Source organism: Excalfactoria chinensis, chromosome 14 (genome assembly GCF_039878825.1).
Source record: "Excalfactoria chinensis isolate bCotChi1 chromosome 14, bCotChi1.hap2, whole genome shotgun sequence".
In the NCBI taxonomy this organism is placed as follows: domain Eukaryota; kingdom Metazoa; phylum Chordata; class Aves; order Galliformes; family Phasianidae; genus Excalfactoria; species Excalfactoria chinensis.
Window position 1 is genome coordinate 325,823 of NC_092838.1, and position 26,168 is coordinate 351,990.

General features: G+C 45.1%; 1 long non-coding RNA gene across 2 annotated transcripts; it reads left to right on the plus strand.

The window, feature by feature from the left end:
- Positions 1-18,617: 18,617 nt before the first annotated feature.
- Positions 18,618-24,513, plus strand: LOC140258812 (uncharacterized). 2 transcript variants are annotated; one of them, XR_011905298.1, is made up of 3 exons: positions 18,618-18,658; positions 21,413-21,545; positions 23,135-24,513. It is a non-coding gene; the product is annotated as an uncharacterized lncRNA (long non-coding RNA). The 2 variants fall into 2 exon arrangements; XR_011905297.1 differs by having other exon boundaries at positions 23,315-24,513.
- Positions 24,514-26,168: the final 1,655 nt, after the last annotated feature.

Below are 26,168 nucleotides of genomic sequence, written 5' to 3' on the forward strand. Positions count from 1 at the left end.
GAGGGTGATGGCGCTGACACTACCCCGCAGCAGTGGGGCCGTTGGGCTGCACCCCAACCTCCGGCTGCGCAGCTCACTGTGCTGAAGGGAAGCAGCCTGACACGGCCAACCAATTCCTCAGCATCTGTGTGCCTCAGTACGTGATCTCTTGTGTAATTAGAAAAGGATTTGGAGTTAGGTGTGTTATCTGAAGCTGCTGGAGTGCAGGCTGTGTGCTGCGGTGGGTGAGCTCGGCCGGGGCAGTGTGCTGATGGGCTCAGGCTTGTTGTCTGGTAGGTGCTTAATTACAGCACGCTGGTATTGGGCAGAAAGCAGGTTCACTTCACCAAAAGCCAGCCAGGTTGTATCCATTGCCCAGCACTGCGTCTGGGGAGAGCACCATGGATTCCTATGGCCGCCCAGGCATACCAAGGCATACCAAGTGTGCCATGTGTGCGAGTTTGGTCAGCGGCACTGTTCTGTTGGGGTACACCCAAGCATGTGGTTTGCAAAACTAAGCGAAGGTTCAGTCCTTGTGATCTGAGAGCATCTCGCCCCTGAGTGTAATGATGTGGCATGAAAAGAGTGCTGCAGGTGAGGAGGCACCATTAGGACAGGGACCGTGACTTTGTCGGCTCACTGAGCAGAGCCATCCAGCACAGCTGCCGTGTGGACACAAGAAAGGAGCAACCACAGCTCCAACCCTGCAAAGAAGGTTGTTGTGCAGGAGATGTCTTGAGGTTGTCCACATGCTTTAAATATTGTATAGGACTTTTTGAGCTGTACTAAAACTGCCGTCAACATCAGAAGTTAAAAGTGCTGGGGAAAAAAAAACCAACATATTTTTCATCTGCTTTTTCAGTTGTGAAAGCAGCCTTAAGGACCACCGCACTCTGCTTGTATGGCCAATAAGTGAATGTGTCCCCTTCAAAAAGAAATCCTTTGAAACTATTCAAACAACCAAGAAAGCTGCATAATGCACCGCGTGCGGCAGAAGTGGCTGTAAAGGATAAAACCTCCTGAGTTGAACTCTGCCTGTTTGTATCTTTGATTTTTGTTCCTGAGTTTTAACCAAAACTCACTGTTTCAAAAACAGTAGGTGCCCATTCATTCATCCCTTCATCCTTCGACTTCGTATCTCCGTGGAGGCCTGGGAGCTGTGAGAGGTCTCAAACAGTGGCTGTGATGGAACTCTGCCATTCTGGGCCTTCTGAAAACATGTTTAAAGCTTCTAAATGCCTCCCCCCCCCTAAAATTAAACGTTTATTCCCTGAAGTCCCTTCTAGGTTTCATCTGACAGATCTCATTGTAATTCATTTGAGTGCTATTATGAGTGTGCTTTCCAAGGGAACAGAAAACAGATGTGATAAATGCCTGAACAAGAGATTTAACCTGGCATCTGTTGTTTTAAAGAAATGTTACAAAAGAAAGGAGCATAACCATGTTTTGTTGAGATTTAATTGGTAGATGATACACCTGATTTTCCATTGTCTTCTTTTTAGGTCACAATGAAAACGTGGTAGAAATGTGCTCTGAGTCAAATTCATACGGCCTGTCCACAGGGGTTACAACAAATCTGTGCTGGTTTTTTTGCAACAGTCAGCATATCAAATAAAATTAATCCACTAGTCAGAATGGAAATTAGACTCTTTGTGCAAGGCGAGGAAACGAAGAGAGTCAAATGTGGTAGGGAGGATTGCTGTAAGGGTCTGGAATCCCTCAAAGCTTGTGTGATGTACTTTGTATGATACTTAACTGTAGAGCTAAGGGGCTAATTTGTATGTTTAGCATAATTATATGCTTAAGTGCTTTGCCAGATTCAGGAATAAATAAGTTGGGATTGTGACATAACTACTTGGTGAGTACTTCTAAAGATGGAAGCTCATTCGTCCTCTCTTCTAGGGGAAAAGGAACCACATGAGATTCATGTCATAGAGATTCTTTGCATTTCCTCTATTGGGATTTTTGGAAGTTGAATGATAAAATACTGGGATATTTTATCTTTGCATTTGTTCTGAGAAGTTCAGCATGTGTGTACCAGGACAGGGAGTGCAATAGATCAGGTTATCTCTTATTTTAAAATAATGGTACCCGTTATTTGCACTAATTATTGCAAAATTGATGCAGGGTTTGCATATCTGGATTAGTAGGTAAATTTTCTAATCACCTCATTTCAGTTAAAAAGAAGAGCTTAGGAATGTGTGCAAACCTTCAGTCTTCTCTGCACCTGAATGCAAGAGAGATTTCAAATTGAATGTGGATCACTGGCAACACAACTGAACATTCACATTCGTCGTGTTAACCCCCATTAGACCTTGTCTGAGGATCACATCACAAGGTTGTGCTCTTTGTTCTGTCATTCATGTTTTTTGCATGCAGATGACACCGCTGGTTTGTTTAAATTCTCCCTATACTCTCAAGATAATGGTACACAATTTTTCTTTAGGTTTGGAGCTCTTCTTCACTTTAACAAACATAATCCTTCCCCATATTTGCTTGTTGATGCATTTGCATTACTTGGGGGGGCGGGGCAGGGGAGGAGGGGTGATGAGTACCAGCAAAATCAATGCTCCTCTTCATGAGAGCTGAGGCTGCTTTCTATGTGGATCTGTCATCACTGGGTGGATGCAAGGCGCCCACAGAGCATGGCTTGTCGGGTGCCAGGGCGCTGCTGCTTGTGTGCTTGTCACGGGTGGGCACGGGGGCAAACCATGCAGCTGCAGAGCTGGGGCTGCAAAGGCAACTTTCCATCATGTTGCATTGCCTTCCTTGTGTATGGGGAGGGCGGGGGGCGCAGGGTGCAGCTCTGGAACAGAAGGCTGGTGCACACTCTGATCTTTTGGCCAATTAAATAGATTGCAAGGCCTCTCGTTAACTTCTGTCTGTTTCCAAGCAGGCAGCCTGAGCAGAATAAGATTACTTTCTCATTTTACATAAGGCTTTCACATTCTATCCCCCCCTACTAATTAACTGCAATAAAGGATCTGGCTTTCTTGAGTTCCTCCTTTCTTGTCTGATACTCTTTGAATTAGATGTAACCATTATGAAAGGTATCAGAAGAAAACCACTTTTTTATTTTTCTTTGTATGTACTGTGGGTATTTTTAGATAACACGTACTTCACCAGACTTCACAAACACAGCAGAAATACCTTTCTGCAGGTGAATGCGTTACGTGCCATTAAAACCACCGTCCATCTGGCTTAATTTCACTGATACGCCAGTTCTTATTTTGGATTTTCAACAAGAGTAATTGATCTGTCGGTGGCCACACGTTTTCCTTACTGCCGTGCGGGACCACTGAGTGTGTCTCGGTGTCTGTTGCTTTGCTCAGGAGTGCATGAGGCCGAAGAAGAATCAGACTGAGTTAAGCAGAGATTTACTGTAATCCAGAAAGGCGGTGGGAGCACAACAAGGAAGTGCTCTGCAGACAGAAATCCAGCGGTGCAGCCTCTCAGTGCCTCTGTTTTGTGATATCTGATGTGTGCCCAAGCCTACACTCAGGGCACAGGGAGCAGTTGCCAAGGGAAGAGCAACAAGACCGGTGGTGTGTTTGAGCCCTGAGACTAAGAATGGCTTTGATTAAATTAATGTCATTTTACGGGGGCTCTGATATCCTTATGTTTATTTTGCAGCTCACCTACCTCTGTCTGCAGTGTGAGGCAGAGACATGGGAACACATTGCTGAAGAAAAAAAAAGAAGAAAGGAAACAAACAGAAAATTGAACTTGCCAGTATTACCATGGAGAGTGGTGTAACTGCAAAGGAACGGATGTATTTCAGCTCGATGGGGACAAGTGTGCAATTCTCTGGGCACGGCGGCTGAGCTGTAGTCAGCCTGTGCTGCGTGGGACCAGATTCATTAGCTTCGGTAAGATTGCTTCGCTGAGTAGGATGAGCAGGACCTGGCTTTTAGAAAACCACAGAGAGTATTATTGCAGGGTTCTCAGGTTTTTCTCCCTGTTTAAATTGGCTCAGCAGGCCTTGCAACAATCCCTGTTGGTTTGAACAAAAAATGATTTGCAGTTTCCTAGTGGCCAACAAGTGTTTCTCTTCTAATCCGATATTGCCCTGAAGGGAGGTTTGATCTCCCTGAGGGCCAGGCAGCAGTAATCCAAAGTTACTTACATGGGGCCAAATCCTGCTTGCCACCACATTTAGAAGATGGTGTAGTAGTTTGTTTTACATCTAAGTCCACAGTGGCTCTGGATGATATACAGAGTGTGGTAAGATTACATGCCAAAAAATGGCTGTCCTTGATGATATTAGTGCTTGGGCATACTTTTGACAAAGACATATGGCTGTGATTTTCCTACCTTGAACTTGAAAGAGAAGTCAGGATTTAATTTTATGTCAGCACCCGGAGGCTCTTTATTTCTTGCCTTTGCTCTTTATTGCTCCCACGCTGCAAAAACATACACCAAGCTGAAGTCTCTAATAATACAGCCTATGGAAATCACAAATGCGAGGTCACACAGTGCTTGCTATTGGCCCCCAAAGTCCAACTTGGGCGCTGCTATAAAAGCAGAGATTCTTCTGCCATACTCTTCTCTCTTCCTGTGCTGTTGGCCTGGGAACACAGAGCTCTTAAAGAGACTATAGAGCTTTCCTTCCACGTGCATGACAAATGGAACAGTGTCTTCCAAAGGAACCACTGATTTTTACCTGAAGTCTGTAGGAGCTGTCAGTGATCAACGTTTCCAGTGAAGCAGCTAACAGTCATGTGCCTGCTCTGAAGGCTGATACGTAAGGGCTGTGTCTGATCAATGGCAGAATTAAATTGCAGGGTCAGTCTTGACTTCAGGTTTTTTCAGTAAATTTGGGCTTATGTTAAAGGGCAAAGGAAAGCAGTTAGAAAAACTTCATCCATTTCCTCTCCCTCTGAACTGGCTGGTGCTCCTGGGTCAGATGATAGTTGTGTTAAAGCCCTGTGGATGCACATGAGCACAGATGGAGTATTGCACCAGCACTGTGCTCCCCACAGCCGTGCATTGGATACTCACACTTTAGTCTTTGAATGAACTTGTGTGTTTCTGTGCTTCTCTTAAATGGTACTGATGGTAAATCTCAAAACATGCCTTGGAGAGCCAACTGAGTGTGACCTGTTTGGGGGAGTTTATCCTATTTCGTAGTGGTTATACTGTCATGGATGAAATAAGCATTTGCTTTTCTGTGTGAGGTTGCTAATGGATTTCAAAGCTATTTGCTGTTGTAATATTTTGCCTAATTGTTTTCTCTCAGTAACCGTATGCCTTCCCTTCTACGACTTACTCGTACATTCCTATGCAGTTAGATTGATGCAGATTCTCTTCACTTCCACAAAATGAGTCTGTTCAATAGCAGTTGGGGTTGCAGACGGAGAAGACAGAGGCTGCAAGAAAATGATTTGTCACTTGAAATGTAATTTCTAACCTGCTTTCAGAAAAAAATGACACCCAGACTGAGGCAGTGGGTGACATATCATTTCATGCGGTACTCATTTCCAAGCGCTGGGCAGCTGACTGATGAAGGTGACAAACAAGCCGCACGTGAGCCAAATTTCTGACTCTGCTTCACAAAGGCTTTTTTTTTTTTCTTTTCTTTTTCCCTGGCATCACTTTCTGAACAACGTGCTTTATGGAGGATTTGGTACGGCATGTGGGAAGGCCCTTGTAGGTTCTGCACCACATCAGAGCGGTGTGTTGTTCTGTAAATATTGATTCTCTTAAAACAGGTTGACTTTAACTTGTTTTTAATTAGTAATGGCAGATGTTCAGATGGAAGCTGGGATCATTATTCTAATAGTGTCCTATTAGCTTTTAAACTATTCCTCTTTGAGTAAATCTGTAATTAGAGTGCTCTGTCTATCTGCTGTAGCCTACCACAAATCCTATCTGTAAGCCAATACACCGGGATGCCAAAAAGCTGCAGGGATTGTAAATTGTGTCTTATGATTGTGTTTCGGGTAATTACGCTCTGAGGACAAAGCAGAGCAACACAGCAGAGCTGCAGAACAGCACCTACCTTCTCTGAGCCCATAGGAACAATGCTGCATCCCGCAGTGATTCAGAGAGCTGCTCCAACAGCAGGGGTAGCCACAAGAAATGAAGGAGCAGTGACTGCAGCCGTATCCCACTGCCACAAACAGACCCATACGCAGAGCAGCACTTGGTTCTGATGGTGGTGACCCAGCAGCCCATCCACGCTCCATTCCCAGGGGAAGCAGGGAGCCAGGACAGGCTTAGGATGGGGACAGCCTGGCCAGGTGGGCAAGGAGAGCTCCTGGCCCTGTGGGAGGAGACTGTTGTCCTCTGGGTTAGGCTGAGGATCCAGCAGCTCCCCTGCTTCACAGAGCCCAGCTGCATGGCTGGGGGACATGCAGTGGTGTTCCCTCTGCTGGGAGCTTCTGGCTTTGTGTGCATTTGGATGAAGTTTTTCCCCCAAGCTGTTGTTTCACCTCCTCGCGTGTGTTTGTGCCCCTGTTCCCAGCACTGGGCACTCACCCAGCATTTCCTTCAGGCAATTTTCTATCAGTGCAACTGCACAGAATCTCACCAAGCTGTTCGGCACCAGTCTGATGGAAACAGCACTGAACCCTGTGTGAGATGTTCCTTCAGTGCCAGCATGTAGAGCTTGGCTGGTCTAGTTATTTGATCCTTGTAACTTGTCTCTTACAAACAAGAAAGTAGCCTGTTTCATTCACTGCCCTCTGGTGGCATATTCACTTTTCCTCATATTAATCCCTCTCACGTACAAACAATCATCCATTTCGTTTGTTGGTCCCAAAGGAGAAGTTAATGTCATTATTTGCACATGGCAAACGTGCAACAGAAAAACAGATGCGTAGACCTTATTAGCTGCCTGCGGTAACATCAGCAACACCCAGAGCTGTGATGGCCCCAGGATCCCTCCCCACCTACCGTGAGAGATGCTCCTCCTTCTCTGAACACTCATCCCAGTCATGTTTCCTACTGGAATTGAAAATGCCAGTTATTACCATCAAATAGGAGGGCACTGCGTCTGTACGTTTGATGTTTCCCTCGGGAATACTGTCATTAAACTCCTTCAGTGTTGAGTCTTAATTGTGTGCTCACACTGAAATAAAATGGCATTCTAAAAAGCACACTCCAACTTTTAAGCCTTCTGGAATCAAGCCTGGAATGGCATAAATCTGCCATGCTGTCCAGAAGAGACTTCTTTCTAGGTGAGCAGTTATTCAGACCTGATGGGTTACCTGCAAAGCTTTCCTTCCTTGCTCTCTCCCTGTGCTGATCACCATGTCTTTCTTTTCTCCTCCGAGGGCACATGGCTTAGTCCCATCCAAAAGAAGTAATGCTGTGTTATATCTGTCAGTCTCTTGTGGATCCCTCCGAAGCAGTCACTCTGTTTGCATGACATGCCACCAGCCTGACCTGTTTCTCTGTCCTGCAGCCTACACCTGGCAGGGTCTGCCAGTACTGATTAAATATCTGTACAAATGGACTTAACAGATGGCAAATTTTATACTGATGTGAGACAGGAATCAACCTCCGTATCTGCCTTTGTATTATTTTTACAAAACAGAAGATACTTCTGAAAAGCAGAAGGTCGGTTTCTAGGGCTGGCCTGCATTGCTATGCTGCTGTGCCCAGTTTCATTCCTCTAAATTCATACCCCCTCTACATGCCATGCAGTCTAACTTGAGGACTATGTAATCTCTTGCTTCTTTAGAGGAGAAGCTGCTAGGGATTTTTGAAATTACCATGTATTTCTCAGTGTTTGTTGTTCTTTCATTCAGACTGTGCTCGTAGCACATCCAGCCTGATGTGACTAAGCTGTTGACTCACTTCTTTTATGGCTGCAATAAAACTGGATCTAATGACCAGTGTCTGGATTTCAACCACCAACAGCCTTTGCAAAATAATCCAGGTTGTTCCTTCTCAAGGTTCTGTGTCCTGGTAGAACGTTCATTAATGTGAAATGCTGAGTGAGCACAGCCCACCAGTAATCACAATTTTCACTTCTTCACTAGAGATGATCTGCCTGGCTTCAGCGTTATCCCAAACCTTCCAGTTTAGAAGGTTTTAAGCAGCATTCTTTTGGAATCTGTTCCTGCAACCATTAGCTCTAGTAATTGCACTTAAAGACTTAATGTCAACAATTAGCCTTGCAAAGGGCTGTAGAGATTTCATAACTTTAGGAATTAGCATCTTGCCTGTGTGTAGCCATCCCTGTGCTGTAGGGTGGGTGTTCCTCAGCCCCTGCTGGCATTTCAGATACACATCCCGCCGTGTCTGTGTCACACAGGGGTGAGGAAGGGAAAGCTTCTAGTTTTTGCTAGCAGGTTGACCTCAGCATGTTTTCCAGATGTAAGGAAGGCTTTGCTGAGCATCTGCATGAGAGCGTGGCTCTAGCAATTCTGCTCGTGTCTTTGCAATGTATAGAATGAGCTTCGTGCGCAGGAACATGGCACATGAGAGCACGGTTCTCTCTAAATCCTTGTGGTTTCCTTGACAGTGGCAAACTAGAGGGCTGTTAAAAGTAATACAAGGTATAAATGGGAAGGACAATCAGGGACCCAAAGTTGATTCCCTGGAGGCTCCACCGTCTGCTGCACACAGGGAAACCTGCAGTAATTCCCGCTGGGCAGTCTCAGAGAGATGATGGTTTTTAGTCCTAAGACATCTGCAATTACAAGGCTTCCAGATTGCAATTGTATCGCCACATCTGACGCTTAAGTCATTCAATTACTTACGATTCTCAGTTTCATTTAAAAGAAAAGGTAAATTAGCCTACGTGGATGAGCTGAACGTCTAGGAGAAGCTCATGGTCCAGGGGACTGAGCAGTCCAACATTTATTACTTAGCATCTCACAAGTAGAATCTATCAAACAATACAAGCAGCCTCATCATGGGAAGTTGTTTTCAATGAGTACAAAGTTCTTTTATTTTAGAAAGGCCTGAAAGCAGCAACTGAAGTTTCAACAGATGTGAGGCTCCCTGAATTCAGATGATATCAAACAAACTGTCTGGGAGGTTTGGGGTCATTTGGGTCATTTGCTTTGGAGAAGTTGAATTGTTTTTCCCAAGCATCCCAGCTGGCTGCCCAGGGCCCTGTCAGACCTGGTGAGGACCTGGGCTGCCCTTTGGGTGCCACTGATTGAAGCCATCCTGCAGTGAGTGTGCCAGGGCTTGAGATGGCTCAGTGGAAGGCTGCCCAAGGTTCTGTCTGACTGTGGCGTGGCTGCAGCTCACACAGAGACTACGATTCCTGCAAAAGGGCAGCTACCTTCCGCTTGATGAGAAGTTGTGCTCGCTGCAAGAGCAGCACCAGCTTTTGCTAAGTGGTTGAGTGGTTTTAAACAATGAAAAATTAAAACAATCATTCAATTAAATGTGAGCAGATGCCCTGAAGTGAACTGATGTGGCTAACTTTGCAGTTTTATTGATGATAAGGCTTGGAAGTATTTGATCATTCTTATTTCATGACTCTCTCTTGCTTAGTATTATATATTTTTTTTAATAGCTGAGGTGGTTTTAAAACCTGAGATAAATTTTTGTTGCAGCAATATGTTTTCCAAGAAAGATGCAAATGTCCAAGAACAGGTTGCTTAGAGGATACTTAGCCAGAGGGGTCTCACTTGGTGTTACTCTGAGCAAGATTCTAAAAGATATTTAGGCACTTACAGAGGAGACTGACGGCTGGGATTTCAGGTTCAGATGTGCAGCAGCCCCCTGAATATGTCTTCCATAGAGAGACACAGCTCCCTGATCACATGGGAACTACTCCATGCCCCATCTGCAGGGACCAGCACAAAAATGTGGCAGTGGAACCGACACCACAATGTCGGAGAAAGGCCCCTTTTAAAAAAAAGTGTTTTATTTATCAGTGGTTCAGCATGAAGTTGGTACCCAGGTACTTTTTGAAGGCTGAGGACTCAGAATGTGGCTGGCTCCTACTGCTGCCAACACAGGACCGCACCAAGGTGACGTCTCCTAACAGCGGTTTGTCTTGTCGTTGGATCTGACTCCTTGCTTACCTCTCTGGTCCATAGTGTTGTTCTCAGTAGCATTTCATCCTCATTCCTGTATTTGCTGTACTGTTTCCGCTTCATTTCTGAATAAACCAGGCAGTTGCTTTGCTCACGTTGCAAATGAAGAAAGCAGTGCAAGTACTGGAAAGCAGAGAGTGCAAATAATGACTTCCCTGGAAAGGCGAAGCATCACTTACCTTATTACTGTAAACTAATTAAAGCTGAGCTCAAATCTTATCCTCAGGGCTACGCATTGACACCTGGTGATAATAATATTTCTAACTACACGTAAGACAATCGGAAATAAAAGTCTCTGTTTTTATTAATGCAAAAGAATGAGCTTTATTCCTTCCGTTTGGGTTTCTAAGACTGGCTATTAACAACCCGGGGGGAAACAACGTTCAGATGCTGTGATCTGTCCTTCCACAGTAGCATGTGGCAGTGGGGTGGAGTCCGGAAGGAAACGTGCAGATCTGGACAATTCAGTTTTCTGCAGGTAGAGCCTCTGAAAGTATCACCCCAGTTAAGAGCCAGTGCAGGCTTTGTTTCCCATTGGAGCTGTCTCAGCCCAGAGTGCTCCACATTGCTTCCTCGAGTCAGACTGAAGAAAATGTTCCTTTACAATGGAAGATAGGTTAGTGTGGGAGAGAAGTTAGAGGACAACCTTAAGTCCCAAGCCTTTCATCTCTGTGATGCATTGTACACGATTAACAGGAATGATGAAGCGACTGGAGGCAGAATCCTCCCAAGCAGAGTGTAAGGTGAAATGATCTCTGTGTACTTATTGAATCTAATCATTTACATCTCATTGAATCCAATCAAGTTAGCAGTTTATCACATTAAGATTGCATTAAGTTGGCTGTCTCCAGCGTGGCTGTATTACTTCTGGCAGGGCCCCTACAGCCCCAACCATGGGGCTTTTCTGTTCCTCAGAAAAGGGTCTGGCCTGGCTGGGGAATGGACAGCAAGAAGGAAGCAGCCTTGCAGTGCCTGATGCAGCTCCACGTCTTGTTGAATGCCCTCTGTCCTGTTTTACTTGGAGAGAAGTGAGCTGGAAGGGGATGCCGTCCTGCCCAGCTGAGACGTTTCAACCAGAAGAGAAATAATAGTAATAAAAAAAGAGTGTAGTGAAAGAAAGCCAGCTCCTGTCTGTAGCATTTTAAACAGCGTGTGGGCCTTTGATCTAGGATTACCAGTATCCTGCAAATTGGGTGTCATTATTTAAGCATCAATGCTTGCCCTAGGCCCTGGGCCAAATAAATATGGTTTTGCCGGAAAATGATTTTGCAGTGATAATGGGAACATGAGCTGAGGAGAGGGGAAGGCCCTCATCTCCCTGCCCGCATCTCCTTACAGCTCACCCCAGCGCAGTGGATTAGGAGCCATCAGGAAGGACAGCTCTATTTCTATCAGATGCTCAGTGTGGTTTTTCTTGGGCATACAGCAGCATCGGGTTTGTTTTGGACTAGGCTGAATAAAACAGAGGTTGGGAAAAAAAGAACACGTGTATTCCTCAGTGATGATTTGGGGATTACTGGAAAGGCACTGAAATGCACACTGTATTTTCGGAAAGCGGTGTGGATTTCAGTAATTTCCTCTTTCAGTGCTGGAACTGTCAAAAGTCAGCGGCGTTGTCTCTTCATGGTGATCACTGCTTGAGCTGCAGCAAGCCCTGTGCAAGCAGCCGTCCAGCCTGATGTATGCAGCACATCCCCTTGAGCTGCCTTGCAGGTCTTGCAGCCCTTAAATTAGCTAGATCTTTTTTCTCAACTTCCATCTTATTTGTAACCATGTAATACTTTCAGTCTTTGCAAAGACCTTTCAAGTTTCCAGGAGGGCTCTCACCTATTGCAATGCAGCCAGAGCTTGGTGCAGAACTGGGGCTGCAGGGACATGCACACAGCACAGCTCAGCTGCTGTAACCAAGGTGACTTTGAGCTGCCACTCTGTGCTGGTAGTGGTGAGACTGGGGAGCTCTGAAGGAACACTGGGAGGGAGCAGGTTCTGTCTGACCAGGATACCTTTCTTTTATAGGCCATCATTTACATGTCTCCGAGGCAGCAGCCATTAACGCTTCCATCTGATTTTAGGAAAGGAATTGTCAGCTGCTGTTTTTAAGTCTGATGGTGGTAGCACCGTGTGACAGACCCAGTGCACTAATGAATGAAGTCACCATCTTTAAGATTTGGCCAAGGAGCAGCTGGGCAAGAAAATCTTTAAGAAGTCATCATGTCAGTAATGATGGTTTTTTCTCAGCTATTTTTGCTTTTTCACTGAGGTTATATAAATAATAATAATAATAATAATCACGAACCCCCACCAAAACAATAAATGCCATTAATTCAGTGGCTGTGTTCCAAATCATCTACACTTTACGCACAGAGAAGGAATACAAAATGCTCAGAAGTGCCATTTCAGTGATTTCTCTCGGTGTGATTTAAAATGTTTCTTGCATTTGGACTAGACAGAAAATTCAATTTCCAACACTTGGAGAGTATTTTTTTTTTTTTTTTTTTAAATCAGGCTTGTTTATTAAACTCATAAAAGTTAATGGAAACAACAAAAAGCCAATACGATCTGCGGAAGCAGTAATAAGGTTTCTCTCCTTAGGAAAAGCACATGTTGGTGGGGACAGCATTCCTTGTCCCCCTCTGCAGGGAACTGGGCTCCAGGTACTGGGAGGAGGGACCTGCAGGTGTTGTAGGACAGAGCAGCCCTGGGAAAATCAGTTGTAAAACCACAGAATCACCAAGATAGGAAAAGACCTCCAAGATCATCCGGTCCAGACGGCCACCAAGCACCGTGCTGGAGCTGTAGGAGATCTGTGGGTCCCCTGGGAACAGCTGGCACACAGACTGGGGCATCCTGCAGCAGAGGTGCCTACCCTGAGGAGCTGCCAGGTGGGTCCCACTGCTGGCCTGGCTGTTTTCCTTCCTATTAATGTCATTGTGTGTAAATCTGCTGTGTGACTCCAGAGATAAAGAAATCTGATGTGTTCCACTCCGGTGCAATAAATCTCTGGGCTCTGGCTGTGGGAATGCCAAATCCACCCATCAGTGTATTATTCATACACCCATCAATTGTGTAGCATTTGTTGCTGAAGTCCAAACACCTGTGTTTTGTGTGGAGGAAAGGAAAAATCCTATGAGTGTGAAGCCATGTTTTGCTTTCCTACACATCCTTTTTTTCAGTCACATCCCCAGGACCATTTTAAGATGCTGTAAATTCACTTTCTCGACCCATGTTCACCATTGAATATTTCAGATTGTTCCTACAACAGATGAGTGCACACAAGTCTTGGTGCTCTCTAGTCATTTGGACCACAGTGACGAGTGGATGGCATGATCTGGTGATGATGGTCTTTGCCCTGCAGCATGCTGGTGGAGGCTCTCCTGTGCCCAGCTCATCGGCTGGGACCATGTGGAGCCGCTCACAGATCAAAGTGCAGCTCAGAGTGGTGAAGTCTCAGCCTTGGGCTCAAAGAGATCCCCTGCTCTGAAGCTTTCTGCTCTTTCCTTAAATAAATCACTTGATTTCGCCATAGATCTCACTGTTTTGTCCAGTTGGTGTCCATTGAATCAAGCAAGCCATTCCGGCTGACTGAGGCCATAAAAGCCATGCAGCTCCCAGTGACGGACCATTTGGGACTTATTCTCATTACAGGCTTTTTTATCATTATTCTTAAAGTAGAAGCCTGCCACTGTATGTATGTTGTGTCTGGTGTGAGCTAACTAATGGCCTGCTGGCAGGCAGCTGTTTTGCTGCCTACAGTACTTTGTGCCTGAATATTCTAGTGGGATGGGAACTGTGTGATGTTAGCTGTAGTAATGATGGGCTGCCCACACAAGCCTACATCCCAGAATCCCACATCTACATCCCAGAAACCTGCTGCCTCTTGTTCTCATTCGTTCTTTAAGCACCTTATATTGCATGGGCTCCAGCAACGCCACAAGTTAGTATCAGAAAAATTAAAGGGAAAATGCAAAAATAATGCATCCTGTTATTTCATTCTTTCAGAACCATCTTTGCTTCATGAAGCGAGGGTGAGATGCAGAGATATAGGAAATTTCACTTCTGAGCAGTCCTTATGATTATTTATGCCACATCACGACAGCAGTCCCGCTAGGGGATGCTGCCTTTATGGTGGTTGTACAGTGGTGTGAAGGATGATGTACTGCTGCAGGAGAGCTGTGACAATGTATTATAGCACTGAGAGCGAGGGAAGCAAAGTGGGTTTTGGGAAGCTTGTGAAAATGCTGTGGCAGAGAAAACACCCAGCGAAAAACAGCCAGTGGATTTTATTTTATTTTATTTTATTTTGCATTATTTTCTGGATATTTAGATTTAAAAAATAAAAAATCAAAGCAGCAGCTGATTGCTCAAAACTTCAGCCAGTTCCACAGGTGAGCAGGCAGCTCCCACGTGTTCAGTGCCATTTGTCAGTAAGTGTTGGATCTTCACCTTTTCCTCTCTTAATTTTCCATTAGCTTTTAAAGGAAAACTAACAACAACAACAAAGAGTAATAAGAATCTTTGAGCAGCTGCAGGACAAAAGTCTTCTTGAAATCATCCATTGCTGTTTGTCTACGAATACCGTTAGGTTTCAGAAGGTAAAAAGTATAAAGACATGATTTTTGAGTGAGGGTGCAGGGCTGAAACACACAGAGGTTTCTGTTCTGTACCTGCTATAACTCACACTGCTTTATTTTTTGTGCTGTGCTGGTGAGACAGGGAGGCACAAAGCACTGCCAGTGAAGCTCATAGTATCTTTGAAAGCAGGAGAGTTTCTTGGATGCGTGCTCATCCAGTCTGCAGGACAACTGAGCTGCACCTTAGCAGCAATGGGTCTTTCTGTCCCATCTATCAGAAGACACCCCCCATAGTCCTCCTTTCTGCTACTTTCTGGTTCTATTTAGCCAACTTCATCTGGAATCACCAGAAGATACCACCACTATGGAGTGTTTCACACAGCTGGACTTGCTAATGTTCTCGCTGCACTGGGATAAACTGGAGACAACACCGAATTTTCCCATATTTGTTCAATTACCTGAATCCCTTTTTAATAAATTAGGAAGTTGTTTCCCTTCTTGTAAACATGTCTGTTTGCACGAAGCTCCTTTTAATGCAGGAAGCCTGTCAAACCATCGTTCTTGCTTGAATTTTGGGTGTCAATTTTTATCACTGTCAAGATGATGGAATTTAAATTGGTGATTAAAAAGACATCCTTAAGGATTTCATTTGCTTTTAAGAGCCCTGCAAAATACAAGTGGCTCAATTCAGAGCTGCCAGTTAAGACAAAGTCGTTGCAGTTTCTGGAGCTGTGACAGACGAGGCTCTTTGGGATAACGCATCGTGGCCCTACATGATGTATGTTTTGGTTCCCTTTGCCTTCAGATACACCCGTCTTCTGAGCTGGGAGCAGATTGGTTTGGGCATTTAGGTTAGCAACAGGAGTTGCAAAAGCATAGGGTTGTGTCTTGTCTTTTTCTCCCTGGCTGCAGGTGCCGTGTCCCTGGTGTCTGAGGTGACAGAGGTGGGGTTGGCCCTTTGGAAGTGCTCTGGGACCACTCTCTGCTGAACGCACTCCACATCAGGAGAGCGGATGCCAGTTTGTTTCCAGCCTTATTTTTGCATCTTAGCTATCGTAACAATCCCATACTTAACAAGCAGCCATATAACCAAATATACCCACAAACAGATGAATAAAATATTGATGCTATCTGGACACACTGTGCTCTTTCTGGAATAAGGAAACTCTTCATACCGCTCTGAATAACAGCATAAATTATAGATCAGACAATTATACTGTGTGAGTGTGGGAAATGCTAGGATGAAAGTTAACGAAAGCAGACCAGTGTCAGAGCAGCAGCTTTAGGTGGAACAAACTGTGAACAGAAGGGAAAGGTTCAGGTTTTCTGTCAGTCATGCAAACATTTGTTGCCCGGGCTTGTATCTTAATCCCGAGTCCTCTCAGTACCACAAAACTGACGTCTGGAATTTCTGGGAGGTTTGGAGGTGACGGTGAAACGTCAACCTGGAGAGCACTGTGCCAGTGGGGCACTGGTGGGACAGAATGCTATGATGAAGCCCCGGAGCAAATGGCCATGAGCCCCTCCAGAGCCAACCAGCACTGCCTGGTGGGGGCTGGCACCCCAGTGTGGATGCACATCAGTAACCTTGTGGTGTCTGGAGGGGACAAAAGCAACCTGCAGAGATCAGCATAACAACGTAGGCAGGCATAGATTTACATGAATTTATTGGCTCGGTTGACAAAAGCCTGCTGTATTTTGCTCCCCAGTTGTATTGTCTTGTCTTTGTGCTGATATGTTTGAGTTTGCTTTTCTATGAAGGAGAAATAATAAAAGATGAAACTGCAGGCATTGTCATTGTTTATAGCTCTCATACATCTTTGCAAAGCAGCGCTGGTCATAAGGAAGTGTAGCTACAGAGCAGCGTTCTTTGCAGCTTGTAAGATGCTTTTCCAAACAGTGCAGTAAATACACAGAGCAGTCGCTGCCCAGCTGCTCCCTGCCATTCAGGAACCTGCACAAAGCCAGGGATCTGCTCACTCTGAAACCAGTGTGGAGAGCCTTACAGATTAACAGCAGAACTTTGGAAGTAATTGAGTTATTACTGGGGCTTCTCTCTCTCTCTCTCTCTTTTTTTTTTTTATTTTTTTATTTTTTTATTTTTTTCCTTGAGGTGTCTTATCCAGCACATTTACAGCCATGAGCAACTGCACTGAGCTGCTGCATCAGCTGGGGCAGCTCAGGGCAGCATCAGGGCCGCAGATCCCCTGGGGGATGTCCCAGCTGCCTGCACCAGGCACCTCCTGATCTGCGCTGTGCAGACTGCAGTGGCACTGTGGGGTCTTCATGTGCAGAGAAAATCCTCTGCAGTTGGTAGTTTAGCAATGGCCCCATAATAGAGATACCTGTAGATATCTTTTATGCGTCTATATGTTGATGTGTTGACCTCTTCGGTTGGATGAGTGGCTTTAGCTTGATGCTAGATTTTATTTCACAAGGAAAGTGGCCTGTAGGTAGGAATCTGTTCTTCTACCTCTAGGCAGAAACAGAGTCTAACTGTAATCTGAAAACCCATCTAGACAAAAAACTCCAAAGCCCAGAAATGTGAACTGTGATGATTTGCTGGATTCCAGAGTGCTTTGTGCTGTACAATACAGGTCGCCATGATGTTTTGGAGTTAAAATATACTGTAGCTCTCAGGTACTGATGTGTATAGAGCACCACAAGAACTGAGAATGATATGGGGGGGGGATTCTTAGATACATGTTGGGGCTGATGGTGTAGCCCAGCCCCATTCTGAGGCATCCTGTGTGCAATGTCAGAGGGAGGGCTGCATGTGGCTGTCTCCATCACAGAGCTGTCAGAGCTGTTCCTCCCCCCATCAGTAACTGTTATGAAGACATTTGCAGATCTGAATTTGCTTGTCCTCGTGTCACCCCTGAAGTAATATTAAATCCATTTTACAAATGGGAAGCTGAAGCGCAGGGAAGCTAGATGGCTGTCTACAGACTCATCTTCAATCAATGTGTATCAAATTACTTAATGTCCATCCGGGTGTTCAGATTTAGCTAGAAGAAAGTGTGATCATCACCAGATAATGTCATTCATGTGTCATTATGGTCAAAATGACCAGGCAGCATGAAGATACGTCGCTGCTTGTCCTGAGAGCCCAGCCACTGTGCACGGTGGGTTGGAACTAGATGATCATTCCCGTCCCTTTCAACCCAGGCCATTCTATGTTTCTATGATTCCACATTTAGAATACTGTGTCCAGTTCTGGGCTCCCCAGTTCAAAAAGGACAGGGGTGTCCTGGAAGGAGTCTAGCAGAGGGTCACAAAGATGATGAAGCAGCCTCTATCAGCCTCCTGGGGAGGAGTGACTTGTGCATCTTGAGATCAGAGCATCTTCTGCTTGGGGAGTCCTGATCAAGCGCAAAAGACATAAAGATCAATACTGAGATGTGAAGTTCAAGATTTGGCAGCACTATCCTGGCAATACATAGCATCAAATAAACGAAAGGCAGTGCGTTTCCATGGAGTGTTGATCTGATCTGATTGTGTTTATTTTGCCAAATCCTGTTTCAAGAATGCAAACAAAGACAGAGTAGCTGAAGAATTTTCAAATGGAATAAAGACTGCTGCAGATGTGCCTTGTAATTGCTGCTATGTATTCAGCTTGAGTTTCTCTGCACTGAGACATGTATAAAGATCTGAAGGGGCTGCAGTAACATCTGGATGCTGTTTTGACAGCCTAATGGGTTGGTAAATAGTGTTTTTGAAAGCAAGGAGTGATGCTCTGCATATCTCTTTTTTCTGTGAATCTTCTCTCACAGTAGCTCCCAAACAGTGCTAAAGCAAAGATACCCAATGATCCATCCAAGCTCCTGTAGCAGATTTCTGAAGGACAACATAGGTTAGTAAGATTTGTTCTGTACATCTATGGGAACTGTCGATCACAGCCTGAACCTCTGATTGCCCACCTGAGGTGAGCACTGAGTCAGCCCTGGGAGCACAGGTGAATGCAATTCTGTTGTGCTACAGGAAGGGCTGGAACCCAGCTCACATCTCCTAGAGCCCATTTAAGGGCTGGCAGCCACCGAGATTGGTTCTTTCTCTGAAGATTGCTCTTTGGTGGAGTTTTGCTGCAAGCCTTCAACACTGGTGAGCATTTTCATTTATTACTGTTTATCCTTTCATTGCTACAATCTTACTTAACCAAACATCTGTTTAGCCTCTGTTTACTTACTGGTTGCACAGTTTCCTAAAGTCTCAGGGACTTGGTGAAGTCACAATGCTCAGGGGCACTGCTACACTTCAAAGAGATTTTGTAGCTGTGATGATGTTGGCTGAGATACAAGGGAGATTTTTCAAAGCTGGAAAAACCTGAGAAGCAAATAAATGGAAGCATTCACCTTAAGTAAAGCTAATGAGATGATGACAAGTTCAGTCATCGTTAGCCCAGATCTGGAAGTACACAATGAGAATTCCAGTGAGTACTTCTCCTGACTGTTATGGCTGGTGCTCAGGTGGGATAACCCCACTGGAGTCAGAGGAGTTCTTGTCCATCATGGTGCATTTTTGCTGCTACTTCTGCCACCCTTCAGCTCAGGAGGAGCAGCAGGGCAACATCATTGTCACTTGACAATAACCCTTCCCATGAAACACCCCCTGCCTTTGTAGATGCAAGCAGCTTTTTTGCAGTAGCATAAGGTTAGTTTAGATCTTGTCGTGCTGTGAGGGTGCCCGTGCCCTTCATGGTGTCTCCTGGAGAGCTTGCCCTCAGCTCTGCCCCAGTGCTGCAGCATTTGCTGGGCCTGGTGCATGTACAGGTGTAATGATGAGCTGCCAGTGTGCTCAGTCTGAAGAGGGCTGGCACAGTTCTCAATTGCATCATTTAAAATATTCTGTGATGATGGGGAAGAGTTTATACTAAAGACACCAGCAGGTTCTCATTTAGAATAATCCCAAATGCAACAAAAACTGCAAACAAGATCAAGCTTAAGAACATCAGTGTAAAAACAAACAGAACAGCAACAAAGAATCAAGCCTGTTAAGCATTTGTATGTCAAGGATTAGATCCATGCACAGCCAATGGGGCTCCGTCTGGAAGTCCACACTTCTCACGTGCTACAGAAGAGTTCTCAGCTCCAGTGAATTACCTGCCAATGGCAGCTCACCCTTCTAGAATCTAAGCATTCCTAGGGGGGGAAAAAAGCAGCTTACAGTAAGTCATCTGGAATAAACTTGGAGGAAACGATTTTTTCCCTATGTGTGGGAAATATTACAACTATTTGTCTTTTCGTGTCATGGTGAACCTCTAAGAAGGATGTAAGGCAAAGAAAAATAATGGAGATGCCAGATATTAAGTTTAGATTTGTAGCACTTCATTTATTAGATGGCAGAAATCAAAATGTTCCAAAATGCCTATTTTGTCTGGAGGCAAATGACTTCAAACAGTCTCTGTAATGGTCTATTGCACTGGTAAACATTTTGGGAAGCTCTGGATGGAGAGTTTTATAAGGGGATTAGTTAAATTTAATTTTGCATAGAGAACTCATCATTTAATGACTCTCCAGAGAGCCTTCACACTGCGCAACTTTAATAAATATGAGAAAGAGATTTTTTTTCCAAGATTCTGCTTAATGCTCAGGGCCCGATTCCTACCTTACTGCTGAGGAACAGCCGTGGCAGTGAGAGATGTGCCTTTTCAGGAAGGTGGAATCCATCTCCTAAGCAAGCATTTCCAGGGAGGAACACAAGAGGACTGTGCCTGTGCAGCTCCTGCCCCCACCTCTTACTGCACACACAAAACACCTACATGGCCATTCATGTCTGCCCCTTTCCAACTGTTTAGAAACATTCGTGTGCTTCTTTCAGAGCACAACTGTGTGTTGTCAAATCATTCATTTGCTTGCAATGCAGAAAATTGTTTGCATTGGGAGTTCTGAATGTTGCACCTATGCATGTCAGTGCACATGGGTGAGGATGCCGAGTGCATTAAGAACAGTTTTTAGGCCTCTGTCTATCAGGTCAAAATGAACAAGTGTAGTCACGTATTCTCACATCCAGTACGACACAACTGTAAATATCAGTGACCTGTTTTCTAGGGAGGGAAATATTTTTCTTTGTGATGTCAGAGAGCTCAGTTTGCATGCAGCTGAGTGCAGCTTTTGCATTTCTGATGCTACGGCTGCACTTACACCGACCACACGGAACAGCTTAAACTTAACTGTGTGTCCTTTGAGCACCAGAAACATTAACAAACTTGAGTCAAGGGGAACAGACAGGGAAAAAAAACCTCATTTAAAATCAAGAGTTGTAAAGGAAAACTACATGCAACTGCAGGAATACTTCCAATAAAAAGACAAGGCAAAAGTCGAAGCCAAGAGAAATGGTTGTAGTGGTATAATGTCCAATTAACAGACATCAGGGAGATGGCATTGTGCACGTTATTTAGGCAGAGTAGAGGCGTGAGCCATTAAGTGTATTCAGAGCTGCGATGGCAAACTCCAAGCTTAAAAAATATTGAGCCCTGTCTTCTGCAAGTGTAAATCAGGCTCGCTGTTGTCAGTGGAGTTGGACTCATTTATGGCTGCCAAGGATCTGTCTCATTAGGCTCATCTGATGCACCGCGCTGGAAACCCTTGTCTTGTGCAAACTCTGCAGTTTTTGCTGCCAAAAACTTCCCAGCCTTGAGAGAGGGAAAGAAATGTGTGACAAAACAATTGCAATTTTGGGAGGAAGCATCTCAAAAAATGTTTTTTTTCTCTGTCCGGTTGCCAAATGTTTCCTCCCACATAAGCTATTGAAAAGTCTCATTTGAGCAACTTCTCATGAATAGAATAACTGTTAACAAAAATGTATAGCCTGAAAGCCTATCTTGAGTATTTAAAACAATATTTTCTTATGCTCAAGGGGAATAGCTGCTGACCTCTCACAAGCAAGTTCTGGCCAAATGGGAGCTTGCCAGTAAATCAGTCACTTAGAAAATGGGCATTCCTCACTTCTCTTGCTGCAGACATCCACCACACCTGGATCCTCAAACGAGGTGGGTCACCTGCCCATCCCTGTCTGTGGTCAGCCACTGGGCCTGTAAGGAAGCAGAGTATTTATTTGGGAGTTTGTAAGTAAAAACAACGCATTCTTATCTCAAAATTGAAAATAGGTGGGTTTCATGGTTGAACCATTTGTTGGATAAAGGACTGGTGGATTGTGGTCGATGGCTCTATTTCCAGGTAGAGGCTGCAACATTCCTACCAGAATAAAAAGGCAACTTACAGTAAATCATCTGGAACAAACTTGGAGGAAACGATTTTGTTCCCTATGTGTGGGAAATATTACAACAGTTTGTCCTTCTGTGTCATGGTGAACCTCTACGAAGGACGTAAGGCAAAGAAAAATAATGGGGGATGAGCCTGAACCCCATGAGCCCCAGGGAGGAGTGGTGCAGGTATGGCAGAGGTTGGGAGTGATGGTGAGGTTACTGCATCTGTAGGACTCAGCGCTCTGCAAAATCAGCACCTCTGGGAAGCAAAATCTCCGGGAAAATAATTTACTGTTAAAAATGTAGGGCAGCAGATTGCGGATGTTCTCCCTTGCCTTTTAAAATTGCGGTAAATAGTAAATTTTAACTATTTTTGTCATCTTCTCTGCATGACTTTTATGCATTAAAGGCTCTGTTGTTGTAGCATTTTTATAGCTGGAGAAGTCCTAATTTGTCTCTATTGATTTTAACTTTGACTTGCTTTTACACCGTGGACAAACATCTTCAAAAATCAATATTTTTACATTTTGGCAAATCTGCCACCAATAGATTGTTTTACCTGGGAATCCTTGCCTTCAGAATAGCAGTAAAATATAGAGCAGAAAGGGAAACCTAGTCAGCTTAAAATCTTCCCCTTCTCACTTCATGTTGCTCACAGTAAGATCCATTGAATGTACATGGAATGTGCATCTGGGTTTGGATTTCAGGCTTCGCTCGATGATGGCATTGCAAGATCTCTTGTACTTCACAACAAATAATTTAAGAGCAATGCCAGGGAGGGAATTTCCCAAGCACTGAGAGAACCACTGAAAGTACATCCAACCGCTGGCAACCTCATTTTACAGGCAGAGGAAAAAAAGGATTGGCAGGGTGATAGGAAGGCTGTGTAGCAGATCACTGAATCTTCCCTAAGTAGAGGTGCAGGTTTTGCCCCAGTGCCTGTTTGCTGGGGTAGCTCTGACTGGAAAAGCAGCTGCTGTGTAGGACCAAAATCAGCGCACATCCCCAGGCACTCTTGCCCAGGGTGACTGCAGGCAGTCCCTACAAGTTCTGCTTTGTTGCTTTACTGAAAGCCATGGGACTTTGCAGTTGACTGTAACAGCTGTAAAGATAGCTCCAACTTGTTTTTAAACTATCTATATGTTTTAAAATAGGCTGCTTCTATTAAAACTTCCCCTGGGCAGCATTAACTTTTGTGGCCAGCAGTTAGCAGGTCATCTTGGGTCCTGCTGACACAGGCAGGGATTAAACAGGTCTTAATTTTAATGAGAAGCTGTCAGACAATTTCTCACGCTGTTTATTCACAAATATAAATTCTTTTAACAGCCATTTCGGGCTCTGAAGGACACCTGTTGTTGTTTAATTTCTTCCAGCAAATGCATTTATTATGATGATGTGGACTGAGAGGCAGGAGCACCTCTCTGCCCTTTACAGAGAGTGCAGGAGAAAGGAGGATGGGACACGAGCTAAATGCAGATGAATCTGCCCAGCAGCCACATCGCTCCAGGTGCTGCCCACACAACCACTCAGGACTGCTTTTCTGGTCATTACAGGGAGAAGTAGAGACCAGGAGCCACAATCACTGATTTCAGCCAAGAATTGGCCTTTAGCTCACAGCATTCCTTGGGCAATTTCTGTCTAGGCTGCTCCTGCTGCCCATCAGAGACCAAGGGTGGGGAAGCTCCTGCTGCAGCCACCAGAGATGCATTCAAGCAGCCCCTTCCCCTCTGCACTGCAACAAGCCCTGGCTGCACACAGCAGCTGCTGCAGCCCTCCTGAGCTGGTGCAACTTCTCATCTCCAAAGCAAGGCAGAGAGTGACCCCTCAATGACACAGCTTTATCCAAGTGCAGCAGGAAACTGCTCTGCTAGCGAAGAGCTAACGCCAGGCAGACTTCCTGGAACCATCCTGCCTTTTTTCCCCACTGGCAGGGCTGCTGGAGGGGTGCACACAAGGAGTGCAGAAAGAGAAGCTGTCTTTCGAACGGAATGAATGCTGATGGCACATAATGCTTATTGCTAAATCCATGCTGTGTCTGATAGCATCATACAGGATGGCTTCATGACTTGTCCATTATTCCTCACCCTTAACCAGCAGGAAGAGCGGTACTCAAGAATGACACACAGAGTGGTGCAAAGGAAAGGCTTGTTATAAGGGGAGAGTGAATCAAGAGCATAAAATGAAGTCTGGCACCCTGCAAAATGAGGCTCTGAAATACATATTGCTGTTATTTAATGATGGTGTTAATCCAGCCGGCCGGTTTGTTTGGTTCCTGCTCTTACCTCCTGTAAGCCATCATCCATCTGCAGTGCTGAGGCAGTTGCTTTGGAGAAGTTTCTCTGCTTGACAGAGAAAACAAGAAAAACATCTAGAGGTGACTCTGTTTCTCAGACACCTTGCAGATTCTGTCACTGCTCTGAAATGTCACCAGGAATTTGGAGTCTTGCTCAATAACTGCAGAGGTTGTGGTCATGAAGCCCTGGCTCAGTCTCAGCACTGGCTCCAAAGTCACTGGGCTGCGAAAACACATTTTGACTTTAGAGATGCTCTCAGTGGTAGCTATGGTGTCATTCTAACAAAGATTCCTTTTTCTTTTGAGATTACAGAACAATGGCTTGATTTCTTGTTTAAAAGAGCAGCCCAGGGTCCTCCAGCCCATTTCTCAGTGCTGCAGTCACAGAGTTCTCGCTTTGACAAATAAGAATGAGGAGAGCTTTCCCAACCTCTTGCGCTCCCATTTCTGTGTGTCCAGTTAGAGGCGAAGGGCACCTGCAGTCATGAGGTGTGCATGAAAATCCTGCATATGGATTTCTCCATCCTGACCACAAAAATAATCCTATGCTGCCAAGCACTGTGCATTGTTATTCCTCTCTATCTTTTCCCCTTAGCTGTAGCCTACATGAGATGGTTAACAACTGTATGATTGTACGCCTTTTCACTGCTATTTTGGAGGATTTCCTGGACCCTCTTGAAATGGAAGCAGTCCTACAGTTTCACCCTGAGCTGTGAAGTGACACAATGCTGAGAACATCGGGCACAAAATCAGAAGTGATCAGTGTGGGAGCAATTCAGGGCTGACCTCTGACATCAGGAGTTAAAATGTGGAGGTAAGAGAAAGGCATAGCAGCACTTCTGGGTGTTTCCCACACCATTCCCTTCCCATTCGTGCCCTTTTTGCTTTTCAAATGGAAGCTTGAATCAAGCCAGAGATCTTGTTTTGCTAAGATTTAAGCAACTTTTTTTCCTGGTATTTTTTAAAATAAAAGGACTTAGTTAAGTAGTTTTGACCGTTTAATTGGAACATTCTCTGTACTGCTCTTCTGACCCCTCTGAACAAGGCAGCATTATAACCAGCATGCAGAAAAGTCCTTGACAGAAAGCACACATTGAAAGTATCTTCAATACCGTACAAATAAGGGGGTGGGGCTGAACTTTGGGGTGCTGTTGCAGTCATGCCATCTATTCCTCTGGAAGTGCATGCCCTCCTGCCTGCCTTCAGGGAAACACCAAAGTGCTTTATCAGCTGCACCGGATGCACGTAGCTGGTGTAGAGATTAGAGCATCTGACAAGATCAACTGCTTTTTCTGCATTCAAGAATATAAATCTCCACAGATGTCCCTTATCTGCAGTGTTGTACATTCAATCGGTACACTCAGTAATGCCATAGAAGTAGAATACCTGGGGTGGGATCCAGATTGGGAAGCACTTGGCACAGACTGAATCTCAACAGTGCAATGAAAAGACCTTAGCAATGCTGTACAGTAAAGCCAGAAAGAATGCAGTGATTATGATTAAAATTCACCAGTTTCTGCTCAGCGGTTTGGAACGTACTGGATGCTTCCTTTGGGTTTGCTTGCTAACTCCGTCAGTGGGACCGAAAGCTGTTTTTGTCTCCGTTTGCTCAAATGACAGCCAGCAGGGGAGGGAGGGCAGTGGTGGCACTGCAGCTCCGTGGGTACACAGCATGTGGGTCATTCATCCCCCTGCCCTCACTGCCCCTGCAGCACTCCAGCCAGGAGGCAGCGTCCCTGCTATAGGCAGGAACACCTCCCATAGCCCAGGTTGCTCACAGCCCCATCCAGCCTGACCTTGAGTGCTTCACAGAATCACAGGATGTTCTGGATTGGAAGGGACTTCAAGGACAGTGAAGCTCCAACCTGCCTGCCAGAGGCAGGGCTGCCAACCTCCACATTTAATACCAGGCCAGGCTGGCCAGGTCCCCATCCAACCTGGCCTTGAACACCTCCAGGGATGGACGGGGCATCCACAGCCTCTCTGGGCAGCTGTTCCAGCACCTCTCCGCTCTCATAGTAAAGAACTTATCCCGACATCCAACCTAAATCTTCCATCTTTCAGCTTAAAACCATTTCCACTTGCCCTGCCATTATCTATGCTTGTCAAGAGTT